The sequence below is a fragment of the Lepisma saccharinum genome, chromosome 1, assembly GCF_977018435.1.
Source record: "Lepisma saccharinum chromosome 1, izLepSacc3.1, whole genome shotgun sequence".
Taxonomy (NCBI): domain Eukaryota; kingdom Metazoa; phylum Arthropoda; class Insecta; order Zygentoma; family Lepismatidae; genus Lepisma; species Lepisma saccharinum.
Window position 1 is genome coordinate 147466681 of NC_139229.1, and position 27316 is coordinate 147493996.

Here is a 27316-nt window from a genome sequence, read left to right on the forward strand (position 1 = left end):
CCCCTCCCCCCTTTCCAAACCGATTCTAAAGGCATAAGAGGTGGTGTTTCATTTCAACTCCATCGCCGCGATCACCCACAGGTAGATAGAAAAAATGTCCATAATAACCATAACTAGAAATCAATAACAATCAAACGAAACGATCCCCCAATTTTTGTGTGAAGATACTTTGGTAGCTACACTATAAAATTTTGTCACCCCCAAAAATTCATGGATCCCCCTGTGGGCACCCCTGACATGGAGACGAAATAACTTTCAAGTAATTGCACTTATTACAAAAATGATTTGGGGGAGGGGAGTTATGAGTTTCTTTTCGATTGAATGTTAGGGCATTACTCAGATATGGTTGGCAACATTGCTTCTCAGGTGTTTCGGTGAGTGAGCAAGGTATGATGGTAGTTTTCCTTCCGCCATTGTGCTTTTGAAAGAACTCTCGGCTGCTGGCTGAAGTGCAATCGCCTGTTAGGAGCCTAAACACCACTCTCGCAGATTTTTGTCTCGCAAACAATTTCGACTCGTCACGATCTCTGCCGAAAGCTGCCTCGAAAAATAACAATCCTATTTCATTCTGCATGAGCTGCGGTCCGTGTCACTGCTAGGCTAGCAATTGAACGCTAGACCTACAGGACCTTACGTCATTATTTAACCCGGAGTGGTTAGCGCAGCGCACTGCAACGCGTGGGGTCCCGGGTTCGAATCCCGACCTGGGCACGGATATTCCTTGTGAGTGTAAAAGTAAAATAAAAAAAAAGTGAAGTGCTCACCTGTGCTTAGGACCACGCCATGAAGGCGTATATGGGGTATGGGGGTAACGCCCCACACTTCCTTGAGAGTGTCCTTTCATCAATTTTATCATATCATCATCATTGTCGCAATGAGACCAAGTCCTGTCGCCACGAGCACAGATATCTAGTCTCAGACCGGAAAGTGTATTCTTCCATGGGTCAAATAGCAGTAGCAGCCACGATATGCCGGACAGGCTAATCTTATAATAAAATTTTATAATCTTATAAAATATTGTAAAAGAAAGAAAATGAAGTAACCCAGGTGATATGCAGACACCGGCAGTCTAATCATCCAAGAGACTCAATCCAGAATACACATTGTTATCATCGCTGTAACCATTCATTTCTGGATCAGTATTAAATATGTATGATTATCATTATTAGTGGTGGTGGTTATGGTGAAAAACGACATGTATGTCTACTAAACTTAGAATTTTTAATTAATGCGGCCTTTCTCACAAAATGGATGCATTTTACAAGTGCTTCTCAGTTGTCTTTACTGTTTTTAATCCATGAAATTTAAATCGTTGCGAAGTGTGCGTGCAGCTACATTATCTTAATATTAATGAGAACGTTTGCTTCTTCAGTGACTGGAATTCTCTAATTTACTCGTTTCGACGTACTGAAATACACATATATAAGTATATATTGGTTTGTGTAATACAATAGTGAAAAAAGAGTTGTATAAGAACTGTTCACTGGCTGGCTGCTTTTCAAAAATATACTATCTTGTACTCTTAAATTGTTGTAATATCGTTGCCTCTTATCTTTTGTAACTGATTGATTACATTTCATACTTTAACACATTGAGAGGAAAATAGCCTGTGGTTGATGGAAACTGAGCTGTTTGTGTAATATTGTGGTAATATTAATAGTTGTTAATTAAGTGAGTACTGTTTATAAAGAGAGAATTTTGTGACTGGAATTGAGTTAAACCCATATACTTATTTAAGTTGAAGTTTAAAACTACGGTAAAAGGAATTATACTCATTAATGTGATTTGCGTAAGGCAGTCCTTGTTAACGTCATGGCGGATGCCATAGGTTATAACAGGGGTTTCCAACTGGCGGCCCGCGGGCCGCATGTGGCCCGCGATGCCTTTTTTTGCGGCCCGCGAAACCAGTTTGCAAAATACATTAATTTTATGTATTTTTATTAAAATACGTTCTATTTTTACTAAAGGAACAGTTTCAGAGTATGGACTTCCTTAAACCACTGGCGTTTATAACAGATATCACAGGTCATCTGACCGAACTGAACTTGAAACTGCAGGGAAGAAACCAGCTGGTGTCAGTTTTAATGGGAAACATAAATGGGTTTCTTCATAAACTGAAGATTTTCAACGTTACTTTGGAGAGGAATAAGCTGGTCCATTTTCTAAGCTGTCGGTGGTTCGCAGATGATGAAGAAACACTGGACATTTTTTAATTCAGTGCAAATATTAAAGAAATAATGGATGCGTTTGACTACAGATTAAATATTTTGAAGAACTTAAAGCAGCATCCAGCTATTTAGCAATCCTCTTGGAGTTAACATCGAAGAACAAGAAGCTTCTCTCCAACTTGAATTGTGTGATTTGCACACAAGGCGATGTGTTCCTTCAAACTAGCCAAGAAAAGGGGCCAGAGTTTTTCAAATACCTTTCAAACGAACGCTTTCCAAACCTTCGTAGTTTTGGACAAAGAATGACATCGATGTTCGGCAGCACATACACGTGTGAAAGGGTTTTTTCTTCAATGAAGTTCATCAAGAACCGCTACAGAAGTCGATTAGTAGATTCTTCACTGTTTCACCTTCTGAGACTTTCAAAATACAGAAATTGAAGTGGACATTCCAACTTTAATAAAATAAGCAGATCGGCCTCAATTTTCACATTGAACACTTAGTGTGAAGGATTCTTATTTGTATGGTGGGTTTTTCATTTCTTTCAATTCATCCACAAGTATTGGGGTTTTGTGAAATAAATTATAATTATACAATTTTGATTTGTGATTCCATTGTTTTTAATGCCTCATTTTAGAAATTTAATTCATGCGAAAGTAAGTACTACATTCTCAGTTCAGTACTTAGAATTTTTGTATTTTTTAATCCCCCGCCCCCCCCCCCCCAAACAAAATGCGGCCCGCCAATCAACTGCTGGATATAATTTTGGCCCTCGGACCTTTTGAAGTTGGAAACCACTGGGTTATAATATGGAACTTAATAATCAAGTAGAAATTATAACGAACTTGGTAGAAGACAATGAAATTGTTATAGAAGATAACATTATAGAAGAAACATCTAGAAAACAAGCTAAAAGAGTCAGATCTTCTGAAGATGATCAAGTTCCAGCAAAAGCGGTAAGGATAGACAGGTTAGATAATAGAGATAAAGTAAACACGTTTGGAGAAGGTCGAAGAGAAAATAATGTAGACAAGTGTAAAATGTATTATGATACACATAATGGGCCATATTTAGTAATAATGACTAGTACAAAAGGTGCAGAAAAGAAATTTAACTATGAAAATAGGCAATGAATTGCGAAAGAAAGATATAAGGGTCAGATATATCCAACCAAGTGGTTTATATAGAGCAAAGATTTATTTTTACACCAGGAATGAAGCTAACAATTTCATGAAAAATATGCATTTTCATAAAGAAAATAATATTGATGTGTTCATTCCAGAATCCTTATTGGTGAAGGAAGGATTGATATATGGTGTACCCACTGAATTTGAAGAGGAGGAAATTAAGGAAAGTATTGAAGACCCGACAGTAATATCAGTGGAAAGAATGAAAAAGAGAATTCGAAAAGATGATGGTTCATATTATTTTGTTCCTACTAAGCTAATATCAATCACGTTTAGATCTCAAGAAATGCCTAAACAGATTATAGTGGTTAGTCACATTTTCGATGTTACTCCTAAAGTTAGAAATGTGATGCAATGTAAGAAATGTTACAGGTTCGCACATTCAGCAGCCATATGCAAGGATAAAGCTAAGTGTGCTAGATGTGGAAGAGAGGAACATGAAAATTGTAATGAAACTCCGAAGTGTTTAAATTGCGGAGGAGAACATGTTGCTACTGATAAGTCATGTGTAAAATGGGAAAAGGAAAGAGAAATCATGCGAGTTATGGCATATGATAATTTATCCCGGCAACATGCAAGAGAGAAAGTAATAACAGGTAATGTTCCAAGCAATTATGTTGTTCAAGGCAACTCATATGCTGATCAAATAAAAAACCATATAAACAAAGTCAAATAAGTGAAATTAACACAAGAAAGACTGGTGTTGTAGGATATAGCATAACAATACAAAACAGATTTGAAGCCTTAAGTGATTGGGGTGAAAGAAAATCAGATACATACTTGGAAAATGTTTCATGGAAAAGAGTTCCTCCAGAACATCAGACTATTCCAAATTTGAAAATAAATATGGAAAAAAATTGACTAAATTCCTATTCACAAACAAAGAATTATAATGGAAATTCTGAAGGAGAATCAAGTAAAGGTTCTCTAAAGAAATTACAAAGTAATCAAAAACAATTAAATGGAAAGTCTACAGGAACTGTTATTAAGACAAAGAATAATGAGGAAGACGTGGATAGTACAAATAGAAGCATGCAGGAGGTGAACATCGGAATCTACAACAATGAAGAACAGAAAAAAATCGTGTACTTTCCTCACATAATATCTCAGAAGGATCTTATGTATAATTTGTTACAATTAATGGCGAAACTTATGGCGACATTAACTAAAAATTCTGACTTATTAAGCATAAAAGAAATACTAACAGAATGCTCACAAATAAATGGCCAGGTGCAGAAAATTATTGAGGATTTGGAAATTTTTGGAGAGACACCTTAGGGTGTGGAAGGAAAAATAATGGAAAACATTCGTGGGGGTACACTGGAATGTAAGATCACTGAAAGCAAGAAAGCAAAACCTGGTGAAATTAATAGATGAATATGGACCTGAACTTCTATGTTTATCGGAAATCTCTGTGAACCCATCAAACATAAATTATTTTAAAGTAAATCATTATCACATAATTTATGAAAAGATTAAAGATGATAGTAAAGGATGTGAAACCCCCTCCCTTGCCCGGGAAAACAAATGCTACCACTACCTAGATAGAGGCGGCAAAATCTCCCTCGGACAAGCGAAATAGCGTTACGGTCCAGGTTAAGTTCGTGTGTAGGAACCGGTGACCAACAGTGCATAGTGATTAGCCATATCGAATAGAAAACAAAAACATATATACTTTCAAATTACCACCTCTTTACCTGTAGCCGGGAAGCGGATAGCTGCATACCTGAAAATCACGGGTAGCGACATGCGTACGAAATGATATAGCCCAAAAATTAACATGGAAAAGTAAAAAGTGTATTCTATTCATAACAAAACAAAAATCAATTAGTTACATCTCCCCCTCTTTCACTCACGCATTCTCTCTCAGATTCTCTCTTTACGGGGTCATCAACACAAAAAATTATACATGACACAAAGAAAAAAAAGGTAAAGTGCTCCCCTGTGCTTAGCACCACGCCATGAAGGCGTATAGGGGGTGTGGGGGTAACGCCCCACACTTTCTTGATCCGGTCGTGAGTGGGGGTGATGTGATCAGCATCACGCCCCTGACCGCCTTTACACCCCAGGGTTTCCCCCAGGTACCCATGTTATTCGACGCTGGGTGGGCGCCGGGGCCGCTTCCTACGTTAGAAAAGTTCCCGGATTTGAACCGGCCGGGGATCGAACCCGGGACCTTTAGCATGGTAGTCAGACGCGTTACTGACTGAGCCACGACAAGCCCTAATTATTGTATTCATATTTAAATTTACCTTGAATTTTTGTCTATTCAGGTCATTTGTGATTTTTGCTCCAGTGCTACTCAAATCCTAGCCAGCCCTTACTTAAGTTCACCTTTTTAAAAAAAACTAGGTCGGCGGTGACAATACATTATTTGTCCAGCATAAGCAAAGGCGTCTCAACAGCAATTACGCTCACGTGGGCGGACGTTTTCCTTTTACATGACCTCACGTGGTTCCAAACATAACAATAACCTCCGTTGAGTGACGCAACATATACTCTCAAGCAGGCGGGACTTCAACACTTCGCACTTCGACGAGCAATTCATATTACCAGGCAAATACTTTAACAAACAATCACATACGCGACCTGACGTAGCTAGCAGCGACACAGCGCTGACACATAAAAATGAACAAACCTCAAGTAGATTAAACAATTAAGCGGGCGGCGCTTTACTCTAATAGTACGCACTTTAAACACATACAAAGGAGCACAAACAACAACGAATTTAAGATCACTAAAAAATATCACAAGAAATAAGAAAAATTGACCTGAGACGAATAAATTACAAATGATAAGCGCGACGGGAGTTTGGTATGAAGTTTAGAGTTGTGTGGGCGTTTTCAAAATGTTGACGAATTTCAAGGGCGTTCTCTAAATCAATCGGGCCGTCACGTGTTGACATTCACACAGATGAATACATTACCATCTCTCAGCTTCCGAGGTGCATCCTGGCGTCTTTATGGGCGATTGAAAACACATAGTATTCACACGAAAGGTTTCCTTGGTCGCGACGATGAAGATGCGAAGAGCGTGAACATCTCCGTGGTCTGGCGCGGTTCGGACGTCGCATCTGGGCGGTCGTTCTTGGCTCGTCGGCGTCTTCTCCATCACCGTCGGACGATCTCACGCGTCGGGACGTCAACATGGCGGCGTTCGACACCCCTCTCTCTCTCTGTGGCGGCTGGTAGGCATCGTCGGCGCGTCGGGACGTCAACAGGGCAGCGTTCGACATCTCTCTCTCTCTCCGTGGCGGCTGGTAGGCATCAGGCGGCGAAGCTCGTCGTTTCTTGGCATGTTGTAGGCATGGGTCGTAGTCTTGTCTGACATCGGGCGAATCGAGGGTAACGCCCTCATCTCTCTTCTTCCTCTAGCCCGCCATAATTTTTGATGTTCCTCGTTTCACAAAAACTATAAACGGCGTAAGATTATCACGGAAACACAGTCTCGTTTCAACTTCCTCCAGCGGTTGAGGTAAGCGCACTCGTGTAGACTTACTGCCTATCCACACTGATGTTCGCGAAGCACAACAAAGTCCACTGTATACGGAGAGGTAGCACGGAAGTGCTTTCGCTACAAGGATCGCGGTAAGACTGTATATGGAGAGGTAGCACGGAGGTGCTCTCGCTACAAGAATCGCGGCAAAACTGTGTACGGAGAGGTAGCACGGAGGTGCTCTCGCTACAAGGATCGCGGTAAAACTGTGTACGGAGAGGTAGCACGGAGGTGCTCTCGCTACAAGGATCGCGGTAAAACTGTGTGTCGAAAAACCATGTCCTTCGTTTTATTTGGATTTTGAAAAAGGACGCTCGGCGCTCGTTGAGGGGACGCTTCCGGAGAGGTCATTCCACTTCACTCCATTGTCTCCCAACCTGGACGGGTCGTGCTCGAAGTTGGTTTCTACGGATTAAGCTTCCGCCTTGCTGTCGCCCATAGCTCAACTGCAATCAGTGCCCACAAACTGATCGATTACAACCAATTTGATCTGGCATCCGTAATTGTTGCTTGATCGCGACGAAACTCCACACATCCGTCCTTGCACACATGCTGCTGCGCTGGTAAAAGTTTCACATAAATCTGACCGCTGGAAACCGAGATATTTAAATGGTTGTCATTACGGTCGAATTTCCTAAGCTTTAGACGCATAACGTGACCTTTCAGGTGTTCACCCTTAAGACACGCGAACGTCTTCTTCCTCCCGTTGGCTTGGCAAATCAACTATATATTCTTACAAATTAAAACACTCAAAACTTTGATTCAACACATTTTTTACGGCTAATTGTTAGAGTAATAATAATAATAATAATGACGACGGTAAATCTGACTGTCACAAGGAGTTGCAATTATGATTCATGAAAGCATTCCATTTGAACCTATATATTTTGATAATACATTGTCTATATACGACACATACAAAATTGAAGTCGTAGGAATTAAAATTGCTTTTATGAATCAAAAAGTTAGTATTATATCTATATATATATTCCTACAGGTGCAGAGTCACAGAAATTAACGACAAATACATTATCGCAAATGTTTCAATGCATAGAAAGGCCTTTTATTATAGCAGGGGATTTCAATTGCCATCACACAATATGGGGAGATCAGGATGAAGATAAGTTGGGGAAAGTGTTAGTAGAATATATGGATTTGTACAACTTTACTGTAATTAATGACGGGTCTGCTACGTATATAGGAAGATTAGGTACTCGGCCAACAGCTATAGATTTAACGTTAATGTCAGATGATATATGTGGTCAATTTCAGTGGAAAACAGACAGTGATCAAAGAACCAGTGACCATTATCCATGTTTCTTTTATACTGATACTAATTCAGTGAGATCTTTCACTATTCCGCTCAGAAAATGGAAAGTTAACGAAGCTGATTGGAATAAATATTCTAAATTACTTACAATCTTATTTAAAAATACAGATTTAAATAATATTGATGAGAGTACATGTGATTATTTTGTAGATTCTGTTAGTATTGTTATGGACAGATCATGTACAAGGGCAAAAGAGGAAGTTGTAAAAAAGTATCCAATAGTACATTGGTGGAATAAAGATTGCCAAAATTTTAAAATACAGAGAATTGAAGCTACTAAAGTTTATAAAACAATACCAAATCAGGAAACTTGGATTAATTATAAGAAAGCAATAGCGCAGGCCAAGAAAAGTTATATCAGTGCAAAAAGACAATCGTGGGCAAAGTATTGTGAAGACATAAACAACAAAGAGAGTATCAGTACCGTGTGGGCTAAATTTAAATCAATCCGCAAACCACATACCCCTCGATTAATACCACTCAAAGAAACCTGGAAAGATGAATTTATTATGAAGGTAACATGTAATAATAAACACGAACCTGCAGATGCCCCTGATGAAATTTTCTCTTTCAGTCCTAAATATAGACATTCACAAGGATTATACACCAATATCATGATCGATTAAATAAGAGACATAATAATTAGAGCCAAGGACACAACTCCAGGTAAAGATGGAATAACATACTCGATGATTCAAAACTTGCCGGAATGTGGTATAATATATGTTAGTAACATCTACAACTATATAATGAATTCAGGAAATGTACCGCAATCGTGGTACACTCAAATCATTTTACCAATATTGAAACCTGGCAAAAGTCCACATAAAGGAGAATCTTATAGACCGATAGCTTTGTCTTCAGTACTGGGGAAAATTTTTGAAAAATTAATTCTAAAGAGAATAAGTTGGCATATAGAGGGACAGGATGTGAATCAATACACAAAAAAGTTACACATTCCCATAGAAAATTCAGTGAAATATTTAGGCGTTATATTTGATAGTAAATTAACATGGAAACCTCATGTAAAAATGTTAGTGAAAAAGGCAGAAGTAATTTACAATGTATTTCGTTCTATGGCTACAACAAAATGGGGAAGTCATCCTAGTACCATGATGAATTTTTACAAAAACTATTACAAACCAACAATAGAATACGGGATTATAGTCTTTAATACAATTTCGGAACGTGTATTTCGACCTTTGGAAGTAATGCAGAGGAAAGTTCTACGAAAGTGTCTAGGACTGATGAAGAGTACTCCCAATGTTGCTGTATACATGGAAGCATGCGAATGGAACTTAAGTTATAGGAAAAGAGAAATGTCTATTAAATATCTGTTAAAAACAATGTCAGAAGTTAATCATCCGTTTAACGACATTCTATTCGACTTGGTTGAATTATATGATACAGGCAAAATTAATAACTGCGAAGATATAGGATGGGTGCAATTATATAATGAGTACTATGAGGATCATCAAAAATTATTGAAAGTAAGGAGTAAGCCCATATATACTCTAGATTTTCCTGTTTGTGAATATAGAGACATTTATTTTCCTGAACAATATACAAAATATGATTACATGGAAAGATGGAAAGATTATTACTTTATATATACAGACGGTTCAAAAAGTAGTCAAAATGTAGGAAGTGCTGTTTATGATGTACAGAAGAAGGAATCAATTATGATACATTTACCGGAAGATTTTTCCATTTTTATAGCTGAAGCTTATGCAATTTACCAAGCACTAATTTATACATATAAATTGCAAGAAAAAAATATATTAATATTAACGGATTCCAAAAGTGTATTATATTCAATTCAGTCCAATTATGATTTATTATTTAAATGCTCCCCATACATTATAAACTGTGTAAAAACTTTACAAAATTTAAGGAGCAGGGGAAAGATAATTCATTTAACCTGAGTTAAAGCACATTGTCAAAATTTAGGAAATGATATGGCAGATTTGTATTCAAAACAAGCTAGGGTAATTCAACCTGTACTGGAGCTGAAAACCTGGTACACAGACCTTCTACCGAGGGTGAAGAAATAGTTGAAGGAAAACTGGACGGAATGGTGCAAAGGTGATTTCAAAATGCAGGCAGCTTTTATCAGAGGATAGCTAATTTCAATAGAATGAGGCCTTGGTTTACAAAAGTTCAAGGTTCACGGAATGTGATAGTATTACTAAATCGTATTAGGTCAGGACATACAACTACTAAAAGTCATTTACAAAAGATCCGGATTCTACAAAACCCAAACTGTACATGTGGCAACAAGGAAGATATACACCATATCCTATTTGAGTGTAATAGATACACACAAGAAAGAGAGACATTCTATAAAACTCTTATAAACTGTGAAATTCCTTTTCCTCAGTGTTTGGAATCTTTAATTTGTGAACCTAACCTTACAGTTGGATATATTTTGTTATCTTTTTTTAGAAAATGTGGCTTAACTATTTAATAGAAAAAAAATTGTTCATTGTATCTTTTAATAATAATGTACTAAAAATGTAAGTTTATGTACAGTACATATATAGATATGGGAAAAACTGCTTAGCGGTAATCCCAAGTAAAATGTAAATAAAATAAATAAACACATTGAGACAATTAAAGAATCTCTGCGACTGAAGAAACAAAAGTTTTTATTAATATTAATTTTATTGTATGAAAGTTCAGTGATGTTTATTGATATTTTCATTACACTTTGTTGGAACTAGAATTCATATAAATAAGTTTTTATTGGGACTAAAAATTTAGTTACAAAGGTTTTTTATTTTCAATTTTTTTTCACATTCATCAAAGAAAAGTTGAAATGGTAGCCTGATGATGTAACGTCGAAAATTATGTTATTCTATTCAGATCCCTAGATAGATCAAGCAAGCCGATATAATAGCATATTCTGTCTTTATGATGAGCCAACGTAATTGACTGAAGGGGAGTGTGAATGTGTTCATAAATGTTTCAACATACCGAAAGCAAGTTCGTTGTAAAATACGAAACGTTCCACAAAGTCGACGAATCCAGGAAATTTTCTTTGCGAGAGGAAAAAACGAGAATCCTATACTTTACGTCGTGAAACGTTTCCTCTTGACGGGTATTGAAGTTTACTTTATTTTCATGTGACAAAAATTATACAATGGTTATCCTCCACCCACAAAAACGGAGTAAATCAGCATTAATAGTACCAAGACAGAGACCACGAGACGAGAACGAAATCAGAAGCTTCAAAGTTCGTAGTGACGAGACCGAGAACTAGATTGACTTCAGTGTCCCGACCCAGACTTTGGTGGGATTTTGAAAACTTTACCTAAATAGAATTTTCTTTACTACTTCAGACATACCAGGGTGATATCTAACTGATATGCGTAGATAAATCATGTATTTTTTATACTAATTACAGAACACATGCACACGCACGTACTCAGTTTTTACTCTTGGGACCAGAGGAAAGAAGAACAAACAAAAGCATTTGAAATGAAGTAAAGCATCACAGCATAATTTTTAATCGAGCTCCGAGGGTAAAAAAGAAAGAATGGAAGAAGAGTTGAAAGCAAATGTCCATTCCATTTACAAACCTTTTAGCACCTCATTTTACTTCTGCTTATCTTGCAAGCCTTATACAAATCACAGCATTTGCCATGGAATGTTCCCTCAGGCTTAAATAATACTAACAACTTGAAAAGTTTGTGCTGTTTTTTGTAGTTTGAAATCAGATGACGCTATACTAGCGACAACTAGTGGCAGGACTGAATCACTCAAGGTTTTATGGCGTGTATCCTTTTAGTATGTTCCAGCGTTACATGACAGTGTAATGAAGTTCTTTTCCATCATACAAGTCACGACACGCAAAGCAGCGCAGGAAATGGGTTTCACAAGACAATTAAGTTGCCATTAGCGTTTACCAGTGAGGATTTTTCTAGATTAGGCCTACTTGAACATCCAAGATCATGTTCCGTAGGCAGTTATTGCTGTAATAAACAAGCAGGAAGTTTGGCTATAAAGATCTAGGCAAGGAAGATACAGTAGTTTAAAATTCATGTAATTCGTGTACAATTTGCATACTTTTTTCCATATTTTATGTTTCATTTGCATTTCATAAAAGCGTCTCTTTCTTATCTTATCGGATTCATTTTATTATTCATGTTAAAATATACAACCTTTTCAGTTTATAATGCAAGACTCAGTGTAATTTTGCACCAGGAAATTAAATTTTTAATATTTGAGAACATGATATCTGCGAGGCCGAACGTGTTACAAAGTCAATAGCCTCCGATAAACAAGTTGTTTGGGGTTTGGGTTGAAATTTTAACTTGATAATCTGAAAGTCTGTAATGTAATGTAGTTTGACGTTGTTGTCTTTATGCAAAGATTCATGGAGTAATCATGACTGGATCAATAGTTTTTAAAAATGATTCAGTTCCTTCTTTGATCACTGCTACAGCTTTCCTTTAAAATATCCTTCTTTTTAGTACATCAAAGTTAATGAGGAGGAATAAACACCTTTAAGCCTTTCTTAAATACAATGTCCAACAAAGAGTTACTTAATTTTAAGAAATAACATTAATATTTATAAATTGAAATTTATCATTTTTCTAGAAATTCCTTCGCTATAAGACATCGATCATTGCAGCAATTTACCTGCAATGTAGCACTTATAATTTGCAGCACTTTCATTTACAGTTTTGTTTTGATCAAAAAATGTTCCTTCATATTTAGTATTTTTTTACTCTTCTGCATTGATTTTGATGAAACAACTGTTCCTTATTTCTGAAGAACCTGAGACGTCACTTTCTTCAATTATTAGTAGCCCCAATTAATAATTTACTGGAGCAATATCAACTGTGGGCATTGCTGAGCTCTCTCAGGGGGTAAGAAACCACACAGCGTCAATAAAAATAATTTTACCTTTCATTCTACTGTAGTTGCTTCCAAAGTTCATTTCTTTCTCACTCATAAGTAGACCTCGGATTTTAGGTTATTAACATACTTTTTCCTTTGCAGGTAAATAAGAAATAAGTTACGTCAGCGTTTCATTAAAAAACGCAACAAGCGACGAAGTTTTATAGTTCTTAAAATAACCTAATTTGCTTGTTAGAACCTATTTTAGGTTTATACGCTTGAATCGAACCTGTTTTTAGATCTAAATTTTCTTTAGGTTTTACAGGATTTTTATATGACACACAGTGCCGGATCTACAAGCCGCAAAACATAGTAGAGTGTATATGCGTATGTAAAAAAATAAACGAAGTTACTCAGGAGTACAGAAACGAATAAAATATATACAGATAAAAGTGAATTTAAACTTCCCTGTGCATATAGCACCGTGCCATGAAGGCACATTTAGGGTATGTGGGTGTAGGGCCCCACATATTTTCGATATCGGACATCTTGGAGGTGATGTGATCAGCACTACGCTCCGGCCGCCTTTTTGAGGCTGGTTCGGCCATGGAGCCGATTTGTGCGGGGTCAAAGCCGGGAAAATTCCGACCTTAGATCACCCACCCCGGGTCTACCGCGTGGTAGTCAGACTAGAATCAAATCAAGCTAGAATTTCACGATAAATGCAGTGGTGAAGGTTTCTTCAACCTATCTTTAATCAGGAAGAAGTTATGACTGCATGATTGTAACATATATATCATTTTCCAGGTGTGAGAAAACACTGTCATATATATATATATATATATATATATATATATATATCACATCACCACGGACGCCGAGCGCCGAAACCTTGGGGGGCAGGGTGCCAGGGCCCCTCCAGTTCTTGTTTGGCCCCCACCTATAAGGAGCCCAATGTATAACTTTTGCACAGAGAAACGCACAGAACAGGTCGGAAATTATGCAGGATTCTGCTCTGAAATGGGCAAAATCAAGGCCTCTCTGATGGGGTAGTGGTAACGTCGTCGATTTGTAATCAAGGGGTCGCGGGTTCGATACCCAGTGAAGGCACATGGCACATGGGTTCGGATCATACTTTAAACTGTAAGTCCAGTCCCGATTAGCCTTTCTGTACATAAAGTGGACTTAAAACAACAATTCAATTGATCAATCAATTTAATAATGTGGAAGTATAACTCAGCTTGAGTGTCTTTCTTGTGCTTGTGCCTTTACTATTTCAGTATTTCCTTTTTCAATCCGACAATGAATTTAGGAAAACGCATGGTATATTATGAATGAATATGTGCGAGAATAGAGGAAAAAGCATGGGAATACTGTAGTGTTCATGCTCTTCAATGAGCCAGTCCCATTGCAAAGTAGTCTAACCTGTTTGTATCATGACCAAATGTACCCAACCTAAATTCATTACTTTTCATAGGGGATGTTAAAGGACTTTTGAATCACCCTGTAGGCCCTTGTATGTGACTTTGTCAACATAAGAATTACACACACACATATTATATATATATACACACACATAATGTGCGTGTGTGTGAAGGTAGGTAGGCAGAGGGGGGCCTTTGCTAATAATTTGCGGGAGGCCCAAAGTTTGTAGATCCGGCACTGATCACACATAGGTATTTACCCTGTTTGCTGACGAAAAAATTCAATGATCGGCGTGTTCGAAACATACTTTCTGCAGCTCTCCATCCAAGTCCATGATGATTTTTTTTCAAAGCTCTAAACAAAGCAAAATGCCTGTCGCCACTGTTACCTGCATAGTGCAAACTTTAGATCCATGTGGTCTTGCTCACTTTTGCGTCTATTCAGTGCTTTGTGGCGTACACGCCTTGCGAAGTAACGTTTCATCAACATTCAAATTTGCACCACTGTCTATGTTTGTGTTGAAAGATAATTTTCAGCATATAAGATGATTCTCACAGAAAAAAGGACTGTGGATAACATGAAAAATACTATTAAATGCAGCAAATTATTCACACGTAATTCACTCTTCACATCAACAAGGAACTTTTGCTAACATCACTAGTATAGTATTACAATAAGTTGCGGATACTTTTGGAAATGATGCATGCAAATGAAAATTAGATTAGAAAATTAATATTTGGTTGTTATATACGAATTTTTTTTTTGAAATGTTGTTTCTAACGATTGTACCTTATCAGTATTTTTTAGAAATTGTGAACCATTTTAAGTTTTTAGGAACCTACTTTAGGATTTTTGAGGCTAATTGAAGATTTTTTAGAACCTATTTTATGATTTTTGGAACCTATTTAAGGATTTTTAGAGCCTATTTTGGAACCTAAAAGCACACTTTTTAGAATCTAAAAATCCGAAGTCTACTCATAATACAGTTTATTAATCAATAAAATTAGCAACTTTATAGAACAAACTGTTACCAGTTTTATACATCCAGGTACCACTTTCCACATCAAATATATTACCAAATTTCCGCAGGGCAACACAACGTTTCTGGAAACTTACTGAAAAGCATACGTACTTTTAACGGTCGTTGCAAACCCATACCTCTTTCTTTTATTCCCCCTTCGATTCACCTTCTTGCTCATATTTGGTTGATTGATTGATTTAGTTTATTTTACTTCGCGTTTTGTGCCTTTTGGCTAATTTGCAAAAAATTGGGATGAGTAATGAAATGATGAAATTGATGAATGGACATTCACAAACAACCAAGCCAGAGCGGGATTCGAACCCGTGACCCTCGGCGTCGCAGCGCGATGTGCTAACCACTCGGCCACATGGTCCGGCTGCTCATATTTGGGTCCCTTTCCTTTCAGGCCCTCTCTCCATATCTTTATCTCTGTCTTTCTCCCTATCACTTTTCTTTTCTGTTTTTCTTTATTATTATCTCGTGTTTATCTATGTTTTTCTTTCTTTTGCATCGTCCTTTCCCTCTTTACTCTCTATATTCATTTGTGTGTTCCTTTCCTCTCTGTCTCTCTCTCTCATGTACATACTCCTAAGGGCACTAAATGCTCCAATTACAAATATATAACATGACAAAACAATTACAAGCATTTCTACTACTTAAACTATATTTATTTTAAGCGTTCTTGAACGTAATATTTCAGTTGACAGTTTTTTTTTGTTAGTATAGCATATATCATTTCCAATTTCTCCGCCTCTGTACATAACGTTGAATAAGAAGTTATTATTTGCCGCTGTTTTTTTCTTCTCTTAAACATATTTGACCATCGTTTTCTTGCTACAGGTTGTTTATTCTATCTTCCCCTAATAACTCAAATTTTCCTCAGCCGAAATTGTTGCAATGCTATTCACTTCTCCCGTCTTCATGGCGAAGATATTTGTTTAGCCGGTGATGGAATCTACGACGGACTCGTAATTTGGTCCACGGTGGTCACCGCAATTCTGTACCATATTTAAGACACTGTTTCATACTCCTGACCAGAGGGGACCATTTCTATACTAGGATGGTTTACAAGGTTTTGAGCCATTGCGTTGAAGGTTGCTTCTTTCATTTTTCTGTTTCCAGTGTGATTCTTTGTGTAGTACTGTTGTCTCCTTCCCTTGAATTCTATGCGATTCTTATTCCATGAGCGCGTTCGTCTATTTTCCAACCTTTCTTTTCCTTTCCGTATATGTTTCTTGTGTTCATCTATCCTCTTTTCTACAGAACGTCCAGTTTATCCGATCTTCGATGTAGGCTCGCTTCTATTCACATGCAGGATGAATGCATGTCAATAAAGAACCACCGTCACTAATGTTCAGAATTCCTTGTCGGCTTTAATTTTACATTTATAGATAATTGCAATACATTTCATTTCTTAAATTTAATTTTCGTCTTTTCTGATTAGAAATTTTGTTTTGGAGTTGATTTTACTTGTTCGTTTCTTTCAGATTTTTTGAACATCTATAAACAAATGTGTAAAAGTGAATTTTGTCCAAAAAATTGTAAATTGTTGATTTTCAGAGGCATGGAATAACATTTTATATGTCGTTGGTCATTTTTGTACGATTTTCGTATTGTTAAGCATAATTTAGACACGTGTTCCACTCTTTTTTACGGCGCTGATAAGTGCAAGGGAGTATATATTGCGAAAATTTATATCAGCATTCAGCAACGGAACAGACTAAACCATTCATCTAATTTGGCATGTTTATAGCTTCATGGTGTTTCGAGTGACGTCGCTTATTGTCCTAAAGAAAGGCGTAACCGAATGGGTTTTCAGGATCCAAATAAAGCAATCATACAGCTAGCTACTCTGTGAAGACTGTTTATGTAAGTGTATATATATACTTTCCGCGAACAAATGCACATCTGTGAATACCGGCACTTTTAAAGATGTGGAATTTATTGCCTCGTCAAGCGTCTGAGGTTGGGCGCACTTTCAAACAGTGTCGATGAGCAATGTTACAAATGGCTTTGCTTGTCTAGGAGGATAACTGTGGGCTGCGCGAGATTGTTCAGAAAAAGGCAGATGACGAATAAGATAGCACGCGAGGTTTGAGAGGGGCGTGTTTTCCATCCCTTCCCCCTCATTCCGTGAACGTTTGAACCTGCTGAAAGTAATAGGTGCATTGGATGTAGCCAGCTAGACGGTCTGATTGTGGCGCTGTACTTCTTTTTTTTTTATCGTTTCGTTTTTGTTTCTTCTTTTCCCTGCTCACGTTTCGTGTTGAACGTCACACCTCTCCCCCTTCTTTTTTCCCCGAAGGATCCCTACAAGTCCCCCCCCCCGGACTTAATCTTAGTTGCAGGGGGAGGAGATGTAACTTCAGTCATGCTCCCACCTCAAGGATAATTTACATCTTTCCGTCCCCCTCACGCCCCGCTACGGCCCCTCTCGCTTGGAAAATGTGATTTTTAGGATCCATGGTTCCTCTTTGCTTTTTTTTTTTTAGGTTACGGTGCTCGAGGTGAAAGTCTGTACCAGCATCTGGCAACAGTGTTGGCAATTACAGGTTATGGGGAATGGGGAAGGGGGGGGGAGGTAGGCAATCGTGCAGGGCAGTCAGATGAAGTACTGAGCCTCAGGCTTTCCCATAAAAACTCTTGACAGCTACGTCTTTATTGTGCAGACAGAATTTCCCCTTCTCTTTTGTGCCAGAGCCTGCCACCAGGCTTAACCGCGCGGCTGTTCGTAACAGTGTTGCCACAAACTGTACTAAAAGGAGCTCGATCCAGATTCAGGGGCGAGACTGTTGAGGTGATACCTGTGGCTTCAGCAACGGGGACATACCAAAAGGCTGAACTGCTGATCGCCATAAGAAAATACTAACTGCGGGGAAAAAACTGAACAAATTCCGTGGAAAGTGTTGGGGAGAAAGACAAACCGGTCAATAGTGGTGCAAACCACAAATAATATTGTATAACTATCTTCTTATCCCAATTCTGTTGAACGATATACAATGGAATATAAACGCGAAGAGGCCATGTTATCAAAATAACAAAGAAATAAAAACGTACAGAATCCCATATGAATCTCCTGGACTAACATATAAAATGCAGAACGATACATACAGTGCGTTAGAACAACACGTTAAATCATATATTTGACACATATCGAATCGTTAGATATTATCAAAATGACGAAGGAATTAGAACTGAATACCATCTGAATCTTTCCCTCTTCCATATTTTTTTCTTACATGTATGCAACTTCTCAGTACGAATCTCGGTTGCCACTGACATTTATTTCTTTCCTTCTGACAATAAATTAAAACTTGCAATCCACTGAAAAAGATATCTCTTTCTGGACTGTCCGAACCTCGAACTAATAACATTTAGTACCTGCCTTTATATTTTCAATTTCAAATACATTCACTTGCATTATTATATAGTTCAGAGCCGGGCGACTGCCAGTATGGATGAGTACCTACCTAAAATGAATGCGAAAAGAATTTAAATATAATTCTATTATTTTTCGTAATTAAAGTCTTAAATATATAACAGGGTTAAGGTTTTTATTGGGGAGGAGACGGAAAGTAGGTGGACCAGGGTCAAAAGTTAATGGTGAGAGGGTGGAAAGTGGGGGGGGGGGGAATTTTATCTTGATCCGACCATGATACAGTTATGTAATGCAGAGGCATAACCACGATTTTTTTGTCTAGGGATGGCAAGTACCAGGATAAACGTACCAATAATAATAATAGTATCAAAGACGTTAGTTTCTCGTAAATTACGCGAAAAAGGGGTAAGATTTCGGTGCTAAAGCATTTGTGTTGGAACAAAGGATTTGAATTTTTTTTTCAAAACGTTCAATTTCACATTAATAATGGAAAAGAAGCACACAAACTGGATTTTTGAAAGACAGAAAATGCATCATAAGTGCATTTCGAATATAGCTAATTCTTTTTTCACATGTAACATGTAGAACTTTTCATATGCAACATGGAGGTATGTAAAATAAGAAAATACATAACAGTAAATTATGTACGTATTCAAAATTTCTTTAATACATATATATATATACACACACAACATATATTATTTAAATACATTACATAATCAATTCATCCACCTCATAATAAACTAACAGAAAAAATGATATAAATTGTCTCTCAAATGTGCCCGCTCCTTTTCCTCAAAACAATTGCTCATGTATTTAAGACAAAATCAATTAAGAGAAGTCTTACTTTTCTCTCTGGTAAATTTACAATGCATTAGAGAAAACAACCGTATATTGCGAGCAAGAAATTCTTAGATTCATTTTTTTCAAACTGAAAACATATTGATTTAATAGGGAGCAAATAATTTATAATTCCACGGAGCGCCTTACCATTCTCTCCTTCACAACTATTTGTCATTCGGATCGTTTGGCGCCCATCGCCGACTCCCAACGGCACCTAGCAATTTATCTGAACTTGATAAGACTAAGACAACGACGGCATTGCGAGCGAAGCAAGCAAGAAAATTTTACGAATTGAATTTTTATTTGCATACAATTTGAAATCGGGGGGTGCAATTACTCCTCTGTGCCCGCTGCAGGTGCCCTTAGCTGTCAATGTTTGCCCTACCCCCCCCCCCCCCCCAGAATTGATTTTTGTCGAAGGTTTGGGAGGCAATACGATATATAAGCTCTTACAATGATCTGTTGTTGTTAAATTATATGCAATTATTATACCTATAAAAATGTTCATTTGTTTGTGTACATAAACGTTATTTTCAATATTATTATTCACGAGTAGATAAAAAATATGCCTTTGAAAACAACTCTGATTTCTTGACTAAACGACCACAAAAAGTTGAAAAACTCACTTTCTCTCCCCGTTCTGCGCCTCATTTATTACGCTGACGACGTTTCACGGGTGCAAAAAGGCAGTGATGAGTGAAAGAGGAGCTCTCCTCTTCTCCTCCTCTCCTCTTCTCATCTTCTCATTTTCTCATTTTCTCATTTTCTCATCTTCTCATTTTCTCATCTTCTCATTTTCTCATCTTCTCATCTTCTTATTTTCTCATTTTCTCATCTTCTCATCTTCTCATTTTTTAAGGACCAAATGTTTGTAGATCGTGATCTTCGTAAACCTCTCTTCTTATCCTCTTATTTTCACATCCTCTCATTCTCTCATTTTCTTATTCTCTCTACCTTTAGAACATTGTCGTCAACATTAGAGATGAAGTTGGAGTGCTGCAATCAAGGGGGCCAAATGTTTATATATGGTGATCTTCGTAAACTTTTCTCTCGGGGGGGGGGGGGGGAAGATGTGGCATATACACACGCGCGCGCTCTCATCTTCTCATTTTCTTATTCTCTTATTCTCTTATTTTTGAAAGATGAGTGTATTTTATCGTAATTTTCCAAGTCTGGGACCAAATGTTTATGTATTGCGACCTACGTAAACCTCTCCTCTCATCTTCTCATCTTCTCATTTTGAAAAAATGAGTGCACCTTATCGTAATTTTCCAAGTCCGGAGCCAAATGTTTATATATATCGTGACCTTCGTAAACCTCTCCTCTCATTCTTTTATTTTTGAAAGATGAGTGTATTTTATCGTAATTTTCCAAGTCCGGGGGGACCAAATGTTTATGTATTGCGACCTACGTAAACCTCTCTCTCGGGGAGGGAAGGATGTGCCACGCACATACGTGCGCGCGTGCGTATGCTTCTTATTATTTTCCGTATTGTGGCGCAAGCAAACAAAATAATAATTGTTGTTTTTTTAGGATCCCTGGCCCCTATATAACCTCGCCGGGGGGGTGCATGGTGGCGACGAAATCATCACGAGTTTAGATTTGTACTGTGAATGTTGTCAAAAATTTAATCAATATTGTTTATTCTCGATGCTAGAATCCTACATAAATTATTCTCTAAAAACAAAAAATCGATAATCCTATGCCAAGCCCCCCCCCCCCCCCAAGGCATTCAGGCAATTTCTAATGTTCGCGTGGATAGCGACGCTCGGTAGAATTTTTCCTGTCCCTGTGGAGAAATTGTGTTTCGTCGCTCAATGTAACATTTTCATCACGGAACAAACTATCCACAGCAACCCCTCCCCAAACCCATTCATCTTGCATCCTCTTTCGCCCAAAGAGATTCTATTTTTTTTAGCTTTCCCACGGTCCTGAATAAAAACCCATCACATACCCGATAACAATAGAATCAGAAGCGGATGCGGCGGAAACAAACACAGCAGCATCTTCCGCTTTTTGAGTTTTGTGCTGGGAATCGTCTGTTTCACACACCATACCCTGACGGGGCGTAGAATAGAGGCGAGGGGAAATGATCGACAATACATACATGGATAAAACTATCAACGTCCCGTTTATTGTTATTTGTCCCCCACAGGATATTGTGCGCATCACAAAAGTTTTTTGTTGAAAAAAAATATAGCATGAATAAATGAATCAGTCAACAAGGGTTTTATTTGCTAGAATATTAACTATAGCCCTCATTGTGTTTTCACCAAAGAGAGTCGCGTGGAGTAGGAAGGAGAGAAGGAGAAAAAAAAAGGGGTTCCTATATAACGTAGCAGTTTCTTCTTTTGTACATTATTATCATAGTGAACGTCAATCGTGGCAGTTCAGTATTTTTTAATTTGTTTGTCTGGCAGTATACATATATCATATATCATCGTGGAAGTTTTAGTGAGCTACAAGTTTTATTTTGAAGTCTCTCTATCTCTCTTGAAAGGCGAACGTCAATCGTGGCAGTTCAGTATTCTTAATTGTTTATCTGGCAGTATACATCATCGTGGAAGTTTTAGTGAGCTACAAGTTTTTATTTTGAAGTTCTCTCTATCTCTCTTGAAAGGTAAGTTTTTATTTTCATGATATATTAATATTTTTGTTTTGCGTCTGACACACACATATTCAGAGGAGCCATAAAAAATTGACACACACTTACATGTCCCATATTTTTAACCTCCTACAACAGTGCACACACACATACATACATACATACTGTTCGCGTCTGATATACATGTGGAAGGAAAAAATGTCGAGCATTTTTCAACTTTTTTTTTCTTCTGTTTCAGTGTGCTTTCCACTACCACCACCACAACCCCCCCAAAAAAAAAATTTCTCTGTATATATATAAATAACAGAGAGAAAAAATGGAACCGCAACCAGGTCCCTCCGGTCTTTGCGTTAAAGTGGCATGTCGCAACTGCGGAATATTAATTTCTAAACGTAATATTGCTAGGCATTTGAAAAAATGTCGTCGACCGGATCATGATGTCGTAGTCTCGCCGGCAAAAAAACCTCGCACTGATGAGCATGAAGACGGTGCTTTGAATAAAAGTGCACGCATCATGACCTATAAATCTGGAAGCGATGAAAAGTATGACTCGAGCATCTTCCTCGACAACGTGAAATCTCTGGTAGTCGATAAATTACGTGATTGCCTCGTCAATGTTGCAATTAAAATTCATCTCGTCTTGACCCTGCTGTATGAGAAAGTTGTCTCGTCCGAGTCAAGCACTTTTAGCTTTTACGTAGGGTGTGAAGCCTTACACGATGACAATAACGAGAATCTTGACGAGATAGTGACACGGCTATTTGAGCACTTGACACAAAAACAAGAAGAGTTTGAAGGTAGAGGAAGTGGATGGAGTCTTTGCGGTCGCAGCCACATGTTAGAACTTAGAGTCTGCAATTTCAAACCATTACGCAGCGCTCAAAAAAAAACAAAAAAACAAAAAAAACAAAATGCAGTGTTGAACATACAAAGTAATGATCAGAAGAGTTTCTTATGGTCTGTCATCGCTGCATTACACCCAGCAAATAATAACCCCCAACGTCTGTCCAATTACCGAGAATACGAGGGAAGATACGAGAATATGATGAGAGGAATTTCCTATCCTGTGCCCCTGAATAAGATCAATCAAATTTTAAAAAACTATAGAGAGGAAAGAGGAGAAGATATCGATATTTCTGTCTTTGGGGTTGACGATTCCGGCAATATTCGTGTCTTAAGACCTGCTAGAACCCAGAATAATGTAATTCGACTCTTGCTTGTAGATGGCCGTTACAGTTTAATTCGGAATTTCTCACGATTAGTAGGAAGACAGATCACCAAGGATCACGATAAGATCGAAATTTGCGATCGATGCTTGAGAATTTTTCGCGGGGGTAAGAAGATGAAAGAACAGCACAAGTGTTTTGGCTCTGTGAATGCAGAACCCGAAGATGTCATGCCGGAACCCGGAACCAAGATGAAATTTCAGAAACACCAGGCTCTTCTCCACCATCCCGCTGTCCTTTATGCCGACTTTGAAAGCTTCCAAGTTCCCATGACGTCTTGCGACCCTGATCCCTCTACCTCAAGCACGACCCAAATTTTTCACCACGAGCCTTGCAGTTTCTCCATCTACGGAGAAAAATTGAATGATGTCATCTTGTATTGCGGACCCGATACGGCAAAACATTTTGTTGAGAAGATAGCGGAATGTGCGAGAGAACTTGCACCCGGCCTGAAAGGCTCTTACGTTTCTCCACCTGCTCTCACAACAGAACAACAACAGAGACATGACGCGGCGACAAGATGCGAGGAGTGTAACCAGGCTTTCACCCCCGAAAATTACAAGGTCGTCCACCATAACCACCAGAATGGATTATTTCTAAGCACCATCTGTAATTCGTGCAATCTCAAGATTAAGGAGTCGCATTTTGTTGCCGTGTTTCTGCACTACACGGAGAAGTACGACACGCATCTCTTCGTCAAAGAGCTCCACAACATAACTTCTCAAATCAGCATCATTCCGAGAACGAGTGAGAAGTATATTACAGTGAGAGTGTGGATCCCTCTCGAAGAAGGAGGAAGTGTGGAAGTGCGAATCCTGGACTCTTACAATTTCCTGTCCTCCAGCCTCGCAAGCCTTGCATCTCAACTTAGCGACGAAGATCTTGTGGCCACCAAGCAAAAATGTTTTTCGGGGAGAGATGAGAATTTGAATCTGTTGCGTCGCAAGGGTGTCTACCCCTACGAGTACGTCAACAATTTCGACAAATTTGACGAGACGGAACTTCCACCCCGGAAGGCATTTTATTCTTCTCTCACGGAGGACGTCTGTTCCGAAGAGGACTACGAACACGCTCGTAGTGTATGGACGGCATTCAATTGCCAAACTTTTCGTGATTATCACGACCTCTATCTCAAATTGGACGTGACTCTCCTCATGGACATTTTCGAATCGTTTCGTAAGAGATGCATCGCGATATACAAGTTGGATCCTGTGTATTTCTTCACCACGCCGGGATTGACTTGGGAATCGATGATGAAATACACCAACGTGGAACTAGGACTCATCGCAGAGAAGGAACAGTATGCCTTCATGGAGAGTGCGATACGCGGTGGCATCGTCCAATGTCCCCGACGCCATGCTCAGGCAAACAATCCTCATACGCCTGGTTACGATGCATCGAAGCCCAACACCTACATCGTCTACTGGGATGTCAACAACCTGTACGGCCACTCCATGTCCCAGTGTCTTCCCATCAGCGACTACGCGTGGATGACCGAAGAGGAACTCTCCTGCGAGGATTTTCTCAACTGGAGCGAAGATAACGAATGGGGCTGTTTCTTGGAAGTGGATCTCGATTATCCCGAAACACTTCACGAGAAACATCATGGATTGGCCCTGGCCCCCTCCAAAAAGAAGCCACCTGGAGGATCGGAGCCAAAACTCATACTAAGCATGGAGAACAAGCGGAATTACGTTCTGCACTACCGACTCCTCCAATTTTACATAAGTCACGGCTTGCAGTTGAAGAAAGTTCATAGAGGATTGAAGTTCCGACAGAGCAAGTGGCTCGAACCGTACATAGCCGAGAACACGCGACGCAGAGCGCAATCGACATCGCCTGCAGACAAGGATCTGTACAAACTGTTCAATAACGCCATCTACGGCAAGACGATGGAGAACGTGCGTAATTACATTGACGCAACGTTGGTCACGGACGAAAAGAAATTTGAAAAGATCGTCGCGTCCCCCTACTTCAAAAACTTCACTATTTTTGACGAGAATCTAGTATTCGTCGAGAGGAACAAGAAGCAGGTGAAGCTCAACAAGCCGATTGCCATAGGTGCTACTGTCCTTGAACTATCAAAATTGCACATGTACCAATCGTACTACGATCAGTTTCAACCTTTTTATGGAGATAACATCCAAATATGTTACATTGACACGGATAGCTTCATTTTTCTAATCCAAACACCAAGCCTCGAACATGATCTGACTAAGATGAAGCATCTGTTTGATTTTAGCAACTTACCACCAGGCCATCACTTGCATTCGGCAGAAAACAAAATGACGATTGGAAAGTTCAAAGATGAAGCGGCTGGTAATTACAGCAGCGAATTTGCGGGGCTTCGTGCCAAAATGTACTGTGTAAAGATTACAGAAGAAAAAGAGATCAAGAAGGCGAAGGGGGTGGGAAAAATAAGTACCAGCAAATTTAGCATCCAAGACTACAAAGAATGCCTTTTTCATGGTAAAAGGCAACTCAGCACCGATCATCGCATTGCAAGTAAATTGCATGATTTGTACACGACGCGCGTAACCAAAGTAGCATTGGATGCAAGGGACAACAAGTTACGTGTTCTCAATTGTCAAATCCACACGCGAGAGTGGGGGCACTACAATGGAAGCAATAAATGTGACGTGTGTTAACCATAACCCCATAGCCCATGAAGTCCACTGTGTTTTTGAAGAAGAATAGCATAGGGAGGAAAAGAATGAAAGTGGAAGCCCTCGGGCGATAAAAAATAAGAGTTGAATTTAATGAGCCTCGTTTTGGAGCGGGCTTGACAGCATAATAACAGGTTGCAACTTTTCATCGCCCGAGGGCTTCCACTTTCATTCTTTTCCTCCCTATGCTATTCTTCTTCAAAAACACAGCGAACTTCATTAACACTTAATGTGTTAAAATAACTAACAAGGACAATGAATCTCTTTGGTTTTCGCAAAGAAAGCAAGATGGACACTCCTTCACCAAATTCTAATAACCTTTTACCTTCCGTATTATCTAAACTCAATGGCCTACTAATTGTACATCTTAATAGTATATGGACGGAAATAAATAACGATGTGGGCAAGATGTTTTATGTTTTTAATAACAATTTACATTTCTATGAAATTCCGATCGACGGGAAACTTCAAATCACCGTGAATCCGGAGAACACAGGCGAAATCAAAATTTCTACCGGCAAGAACATTTTTCGAATGAAGCACGACAAGATACTTTCTAACATTACGTACGATGTGTCTGCAGGAGATTATCTTTACGTGGAACTCCTCGGAGACTACGACAAACTTATTCCTCTCTTCGTAGAATTACGAATCGTCTATCCTATTATAAATAACCGTTAACCAAAAATGCCTAACGACATTTTCGGCAACACCAAGCGTGTGGACCATGCAGAAGAGATTCTCATGTTGGACATTCGAGTTAAGAAGTTGAGGACTGATTTGATCGCTTTGCAGGAAACCTTAAACAAAAGTTTAGAGTCGGAAATCGCTACGCTCCAAACGCAATGTCTCGACCCTATTCTGAAAATCGATTCCGAACTGAAAACGCTGATAAAAAATTATGTCGACGTACCTTCTTACGACAGTGTTCAAAATATACAGTTGAACGTGGATTCGCTTCAAAATGATTTGGCCAAATTACAGCAATTTCAATCGAAAAATGAAGATTTGGAAAAATTGAAACTCGAAATCGAAGAACGAACTTCCGCAATAGAAAAGAATTTCTCTGAACTTCAAACTGTGGTGAACGATATAGACGCAGAACGCTTGCATGTCGTTGTTTCCA